The sequence below is a fragment of the Pinus tabuliformis genome, chromosome 7, assembly GCF_031772625.1.
Source record: "Pinus tabuliformis cultivar Carrire ecotype Pingquan chromosome 7, CPIR1, whole genome shotgun sequence".
Lineage (NCBI taxonomy): Eukaryota > Viridiplantae > Streptophyta > Pinopsida > Pinales > Pinaceae > Pinus > Pinus tabuliformis.
In genome coordinates, this window is record NC_142293.1 from 1616020948 (window position 1) to 1616029851 (window position 8904).

Below are 8904 nucleotides of genomic sequence, written 5' to 3' on the forward strand. Positions count from 1 at the left end.
GAGTGAATTCTTCACATTCAAAACAATTATGTTGATAACAATTACTCTGATCAAACACTGGAAAAGAGGCAAGCAGCAACCAGACAAATACATTGAGTAATGAAACCATCTCTGCGCTGATTCCAGTAAAACAAACCGGAAACAGAAAGGACACCAGAAAATTCGGACCTCAAGAGGTCACACGTGTCCAGTACCCAATAAGATAATCAGAGTGAGTCCCTCGCATTAAAATCTATTTTTTTGGAAGAGTATATTAGATAAAACAGAAACGCTTAACGTAGACTATACGCTTTGCAAAAAGAGAAGGCTCTAGGAAGTTCAGAAATAAAGTTTTACTGGAAGAATGTATTTCTCTCCGTGTAGTCAGAAAAAGATACGAGAAAAGTTGATGGAAAGAAATTGGACGAACTGCAATGGATTCGAATGCTGATGTGTGGCATTCTCTCCATCTGGCTGAGGACTGTGCGAGGCTTCCTACAAGGTAATACACATTACAGAGGCCAGAAGTGTAAGGTGACAAGTAATAAAGAAAGCTTATATTATACACTTTTCGAGACAGAAAAAACTTATATGTAAGGATGTTCCTCGTTGCTTTTAAAAGTTAAATTAATCATTATGTTTTTAACTTCAATTCTGCAGTGTCATATAAAGTCGTCTTCCCAAAGTTTGTGGAGGATTGTTAGTTATGTTTTAGACTTGAAGGTGTTAAAGATCTTCTTACTAACATGTATGTGTGGAAAATAATAAATTGCTGTAATTTTAAGAATTTTACATAGAAAGTTTTGAAGAAAGATTTTCTTCAGCATGGAAAATGTGCTAGAAAATTGCATTGCTGTAATTTTATGGAAAATTGTACTGCTATAATTTTACTGAAAATCGCACTGTTGTAATCTTACCCATGTTATATAAAAAGGTAACAATTTTTTTTATAGATTTGTTAAAATAAAGAATTTGTAAAAAATAATTAAGCTAAATTAAATTTTTGATTTTATAGACAAATAAAAAATATTGGTGTTTTCTAGTGGTCTTCTCTATATCAATGAATGAAAATTTAAATATTGGTTACTTGCATCTCTAAATCTATCTTTAACTTTTCACATTTACCTAATGCAATTAAACTTGTTGGAATAATTTGGGTGAGACCCAAGATCGTACCTAGGGGCTCCAACTATAACACCAAGATCGTACCTAGGGGTTGCAACTATAACATTAGGAGTATGCCCAATGGCCAGTAAGCCAAATATATTAGGAATTTATGACTTACCAAGAGCCTAAACTCAACGGGGAACCATGCAAATTATCAAATAACAAGTGACATCATGTGAATACATGTTTACGCCATGCAAATTATCAAATAAAAAGTGGCATCATGTGAATACATGTTTAACTTTTCACATTTATCGAATACAACTGTGAAATTACCATGCAATTTGTCAAATAAAAACTGCTACCATGGAGTCAATTGGGTATCTCCATGGTTCCACAAAATGTTTGTTATATTCCCACCTAGATTCAAAGATGTAACATCCCCGTTAATGTAAATATTGTTTCTTTTTACTGCAACCAAACAAACTATTACTTTTCTGAAATTATAAATTGTTTTTAAATTAAGTTATGAGAAGGAATTTTGCAGTTATTAGTAAAATGATGTTTCTTTTGATTAATTAGTTAAAAGAAGCATTTACCTGTTCCAAGAAAAAAACTAAATCTTGGAAAGTATTTGAAAGGAAAAGATCAAGAGGATAGGGGTATCTGAGATCAAGAAGAAAGAGGAAAAACTGTGCTGAGAGGTCAGGAAGTTGTGTTAGCTATGTCTGGTTAAGACCAGATAGCTGGATATACACTTAGTCTTGAAGGAGAAAGAATTCCCTGGATCAAGGATAGCATGGGGGGAGATTTACTGATATAGTAAATCTCACGGTAGGGAGGAAAACACAATGTAGGTCTATGTATAGACCAAAACGGGGAACAAAAAACTCAGATAAGTCAGATATTTAGTCTCGAAGGAGAAAGAATTCCCTGGATCAGGGATAGCACGGGGGGAGATTTATTGATATAGTAAATCTCATGGTAGGGAGGAAAACATAGTGCAGGTCTATGTATAGACCAAAACGGGGAACAACAAACTCAGATAAGTTAAAAATCTGTTGGGAGCTACAACATCAGATAAGTGATATTCTTTGATTAAAGCTTACAATTACGTAGATTAATAAGTCTTATCCTGAGTTGTTAAATTTGATTTAGTGTTATTAAGTGAGTTAATTTCTGGTTGGTTGATCCTAGAAATCATATCAGTAAGGTGTCTTTTAATAGAAGTAAAGAAATCTTTGCAAAGCTATTGAATAGTAATTTGCATGAACAAGTATCAGAGAAAAACACCTTCACTACTCAGAATGAAAATTCACAGTAAATATCTAGGAAAACAACGAATATAAATCCATGAAAGACAAGCTAGTAACGGAACAAATCCAGTAGTAAATACAGACAAATGTATACTGATTTATGTATTATAAACAGATAAGTTCAGTTGAAAGAATTTACAAAAGATTTCATTCCATAGGAGAATTCTAAGTTTAAAGGACTGATAAAACAAATTACAAAAAGAAAGTAAAGTCTGTATCATAGCCCAAGGTTGACCCCAAGGCTCGCGCCTGGCTCAGACCTCATCTGCCCCAAGGCAGGCATCCAGTCCGAGTACTCAATGACTCTGGGCATCTCGTAAGGCTGGTCCACTCCCTCCACACTGACTAAGGTACACAACCCCAAGTATCAAAGTCCTTACACCCATACCAGACTTCGGCATCCCAATCCAATATCAGGTACTTGGCCTACAATATCAGACACTTTACCTCCTCAAGATGGCCCCATAACCCCTCAAGAGTTATCCATCAAGAGTTATAGAATACAAAGGAACCATTGGCATATGTAGTGTTGATTGAGTGCATCCCCAACCCATATGGTGCTACATATTCTCCCTCGCAAGTATGGGCTCCCACACGATCATTAAATAAACCGGCCCTCTTGGCCCATCTATGGATTTCTTGCCAATCACCACATCTCAACATACATCCAATGCATTAGCTATAACATCATAGTACCATAGAAAATAATCCACATGCCGAGTCTTGCATGTCATCATGAGAACATAACACCATTGTTATCACAAAATTCTGCATGTCATAAATCTACATACAATTACCACATGCTTCACATCATAATATCCTCCTAAGTTATAACATAAAAATTCAACATCAAATACATATCATCACATAATAAATGAACCCGATGTCAATATACCTCAACATAATATCATATTCATCATAATCATACAACATCATTATCATAAGAACCACATGTGCATCATTATCCTCATACTATCATATCATGAAACATCATCAATATGAGAATAATCTCAATACTTATCAAATATAAAATAATACACTATAAACATTTTTATCATGATTCATCAGAAAAATCAATTTCATTTGTTTGTATAAACATTAAATACCAACTATGAACTAAGATTGTTCAACATCCATCTAGGATCTATGTTATCTCATCAGTACTACTAGTGCTATGTTTTCATCAAGATATCAATTACTTTTCAGTAATCATTTCTTGTTCTTTCTATTAGGAAGTTGACCATTTACACCGTAGGTATACTCATCTAAGTACATCGTTAAATTTCAAATAAGTCTCATCATCTTGAGCCTTAATCTCTTGTAAGATATTCTTCCTTCCCCAAGGAAATTTTAGTGAAATTTATTGTTAAGAAATTACCGTTTTTACCATCATTTAAATCATCAATATCAAGTTAAAATTCCATGATCACTATATATATTATACTTATCCAAATGACACACATACATGAGGTCATCCTTATTTAAATCTTATGTTTTGCTTAATCCACCCGCATGAGGGATTTCTGTCCCCTAGTGATTTATCCATTACTCCCATAATTTTCATTGTTCATCTTAAAAGATTTTCTTATCTCATCAAGTTCCCACTTGATTTCTTTTATCGTAGATTCACCCATCTTCAAGTTGGACTAGAGGTACTTCCACCTTAATTTCCACTCGTTAAATCTTTAGTTTAGAATTTGAAATGCTTGGAACCACTACAACCATTATCATCCGTTAATGATTTTGTATGCTCACTGTGTTTGTCAATAACTTCTTTTAATACTAACGACACACACTAGTAAGTTGTCCAAGTACATCCTTTGTTAGTTGATTCTCAATTCTTTTACCAATTTATGTGTAATCATTCTCAAAGTCTCATTATAGAATTTCCAATAGTATTTATTCCCATTGTTTTCTCATTAGTTTACATAGTGCCTTTATTTTTCCAAGGGTTAAACAATCATTATCCTCAAAATACTTTCCTAGTTTATCACAAGTGCTCAGAACTTCCTACATTGACACTTCTAAATTTATAGGTCATCACTTTGACCCTTACTAATCATGTTGATCAATCCACCCATCATATATTTAAGAGAAATTTCTTTTCGGATGAATCACCCCTTCACTTCCTCATATTGAATTTTCATAGATATAATTTTTTTCCCCTAGTCTCAATTACCTAATATTCCATGTCTACTAGCTTCAACAATGGAAACTTCCTCACTTTGTTCAATTTTAAAAATATATTAAAAAATTGGCTTTAATTTCTAACCTCTGGCCATTGTGGTTTCTTTCTCTTCTCTATTATATGCACAAATTATTGAAATTGAGAATGTTGTTACTACTTCCCAGCTAAGAATGTTCTTCTTATTCATCGCCATCCTATAGGAATTCATGGGTTAATTACCTCCTTAACCCAACACCATCATACTTTCTTTTTGCAGTTCCTTGAAATGAATTTTATCAATATCATGATCAATTAACTTCATCCATGGATTGGAAATATTTTCTTCTTAGTAGGCATCATCCTCATTTAGACTTTATAGTGATCCTTATCGTGTTTTTATATGAAATATTTTTGTAACTCCATGTCCATTTTCCCCTAGGTGACCCAAAATATTTCTATTATGCTCTCATATAGGCTAGTTCCTCTTGTTGATTACTTACACTCATTTGTGAAACTTCTACCCACTCGTTTTTTAATATTTATCTATTACTCTTTTCTATTCATCTCCTCATTCTACATTGGTCATAGATATGAAGGCTACCATTTGTTAGCTTCATTATAAAACTTACAAGTTCCTCCTTTTCCTTTATTCCCTAAGGTAACTTTATCAAATCTACATTGCTAATATTGGGAATCAACTTAGAAACTTTACTTCCTTTCTTAAAATTGTTCTCTTTATACTTGATATTCCATCATCTCATTCTAATAATATATTTATTGTCCTTCCAACTTTGTTGCATACCATATTAAATTATTCTTCTTTCTAGTTTCAACTTCATTTGACGTGTATTTTTAGTGAATTGTACCATTATTCTTTAAATTTGACCTCTTATAATTCCTTCACATCTTGTATTAATAACTAATGTCTTCAACAAGCTGAGCATATTATATGATTACATATCACTTCATATCTAATGACCCTGTCTTAATGTTAATAGTTAATATTTTATTACCATTCTTACCTTTTTCAAGAGGCTACATCCTTGGAGTAAAGTCAACCAATAAGCTATCCATTATTTCCAACATTCACCATCAATCCAAAATTTCAATTGCTCCATCCTCTCTATCCCACTAATTCACATCATTACTATTAGGTTGTTATTAACTTATCTTCCAATTATTGTGTAAGTAACCAAATATGGTCTTAAATCATTGCATCAACTTTTGAATATTGTTAAAAACAACTTCATAGAACAAAACGTCTTTCAATCCATTGTCAAAGTCATACACTAGGCTGAGAATACGCTTGAAACATTCTTGTCTTAACTTAAGCAAATGTTGTATTCATGGAAAACATACTCCATAAAGTTAGATTAATTTCAATATCCATTTTTTTTAATATGGTGTACCGACATAAACTATGATAATATCAAACAATTATAGATTAAAAATTATCTTAATAAAAAAAGTTCAACATATTAACTATTACCCTTTAAAAAATATATTGCAAAATTTTTGTATTCAGGCTTTTGTAATCCATAATGAATTAAGCAAAGACTTTCGGCAGAAATCACATAAGATAAATTTTTGGCCAACGTGTTTCGAACCAACAAGTGTGGTTCATCATCGGGACTAGATGAAGAGGCAGACCATGGAAAAGGCTTAAATAGAGAGCAATGTAGAGACATAATTTCAAGTAACGACTATATTTGAACAATAATATTTAAATTTATGATATTAATATATTAAAAAAAATATTATTCAGTAAAAACTATATTAAACGACTAGTTTTTGAAAAAAATATTTCAATAATGATATTATTTCATTAATTTATTAAAAATATTAATAGATAATGGCTATATTAAACATCTAGTTTTTGAAAAATAATATTTAAATTAATTTATTAAAACCAAATATTACTAGTTTTCGAAAAATAATATTTATGTAATGATATTAGTTTATTTAAATGATATGGTGTGGATCTATAAATGAGAGAAAAGGCCCTCAATATATAGTGGGGAACAAATGGAAAGAGTCTTCACAAAAAATTTGAGGAAAAGTGTTATGGAGTTCACTAAAGAACTCTTGAGTTTGTTGGGATGAAAAGGTTTGAAGGCTTAAGATGGGGGGTAAACTATGGACAATGGCCTCTTTGACCTCCTTAAGAAAAAATCCTATTAGACAGATACAGATAAATGATTATGGATTCCTTCATGGATTGTGAAGACCCTGTAGCTTCATAAGTCTTCAAGAAAAATATTTTCCCTATCACAGTAAAATTATTACCTTCATAAAGATTGGCTTGAAAAGCTTTATCAAAAGTTTTAGAGTGTCAGAGATCGACCCTTCTTAATTTTAGGGAAGTGTTAGCAAAAAATTGGGAATGCTGGTATTAGAGTCCTTGTCTCCAACCCTTGGTCACATGGTTGATAGGAACCTAGACAGGGAGCCAAGCCAAAAGGGCCATCGACCCTTCCACCATTAGGCATCAACCTTTAGACACTAAAATACTAGTTATCATGTTTTCACCTCAATACCAACAAAATTTATACATTTGTCAACTAGAAAAAGCATTTTCATCAACTGTGGGTATCGGGTTATTGGGTTTCGAATGTCAGGAAAGATGAACAACAATAACCAATTCTAAGAGCAAATGCTAATAGATAATGAAATATCTATCTATTAATGGAGACATGAGATTTGGGAGATGTCAAGTGATGGATATCAACTATTGAATATCAACATATTGGCATATCGAGTGTTAGGTGATGGGATTTCATAGTTCAGGTATAGGGAGATTAAGACCCAACAATCGAGATTTCCTCCCGATACCGACAATGCCTCATAAGATAATGGGCATGGTGTTGGCTTGAAGGGGGCCTGACCCAAGTTCGGAGTTAATTAGCCAAACAAATCCCTACACTATTAGCCCTTTCAGCATTAGCCCGCAGTGCGCAGACTAAAGTCTCACCTGAAGCAGTATGGGGGGATGCTGAAACCAAGTTTCCGTGCCCTTGAGATGTCTGAGGGGTCGATTTAGTCCAACTATGAATACCTTCGCACAGGTTACTTCGTGCACTATCCTGACCTGCGATACCTTCGCGATCTGTTATAACTGCGTTCACCCAGCCCTCACTATGGGCTGAGGTGCTTTCGCGCTGCTATGGCAGCGATTTGCGCTATTTCCCCAAATTACACTACGTATCTTACTTATCTTCTTACAAATGTTAGTTAACTTCGTGTAAACAGATACTTTGTCTTACATTTACTAATCAACACAATCATATATGTTCACGCACCATATTGCTAAACACACACATGGGCAACATAATCTGAAGGATAAAACATGAGAATACATTTTTATTAACAACTGATATACATTTATAGTACATTGTTTGACCCTTTGAGTTTCACATCCCAAGGTCTTTTGGACTTCCTTTTGTCTATTCGGCTTCCACACTAACCCATTGAGGATTAGGTGTCCAACATTCCCCCCCTTAATCCGAAGGGTTATGTATGAGTCCAAGAAGAGAACTGTAATACAAAATGTGCAAAAATGCATGGCAGCACCAGGCTGAATGTGCTCTCTGAAATGTTGGTATAAAGGGCAGTGGTTTAAGGATGACCACCAACATTGGAATGCTTAGTGCAGTTCCCGAAGCTCTTCCAAAACTGGCAAGAAGCTGAAGTATTCTGCTAGAGGAAGTGCTCCTATTGTTTTGAAGAGGGAAACCTTCAACCATGAAAGGGAGGTCTCACCCTACATAAAAGGGAGAACTTCAACCTGAAAAGGGAAGTCTCAACCTGTGATGGTTTAAGGATGACCAACAACTCTGGAATGCTTAATGCACTTCCTGGAACTCTTCCAAAACTGGCGAGAAGATGAAGTCTTCTGCTAGAGGAAGTGTTCTCAATTTTGTTCCTGGAATTTTTCTGAAACTGGCAAGAAGTTGAAGTCTTCTGCTAGAGGAAGTGTCCTAGATTACCAACTGAAGGCATGCTCACGGGCATCTTTTTTTCTGGCTACAACTCTAAAACTGGTGTGGCAGGTTGTGGCTCAGGCTTGCTTGATGTTACTTTGAAGCTTGTAGATGACCATCATTTACCCCCTCTTAGATACAAGGTGAGATGATGGAGAAAACTCAACTGCAAGACTGTTCAATACTCTGGAACAAGTTCTGACATGTGATTGGAATATCTTCTTGGCTATTGATGCCCATTGCCAAGAAGCGATCCATCCAAGATGAATCTTTGTTCTTGCAGGACGTTTGTTTCTGAAGCATTTGTGTGAATAATGGGTAGTTTTATGACAGTGCTTACATGGATGAAGATCAA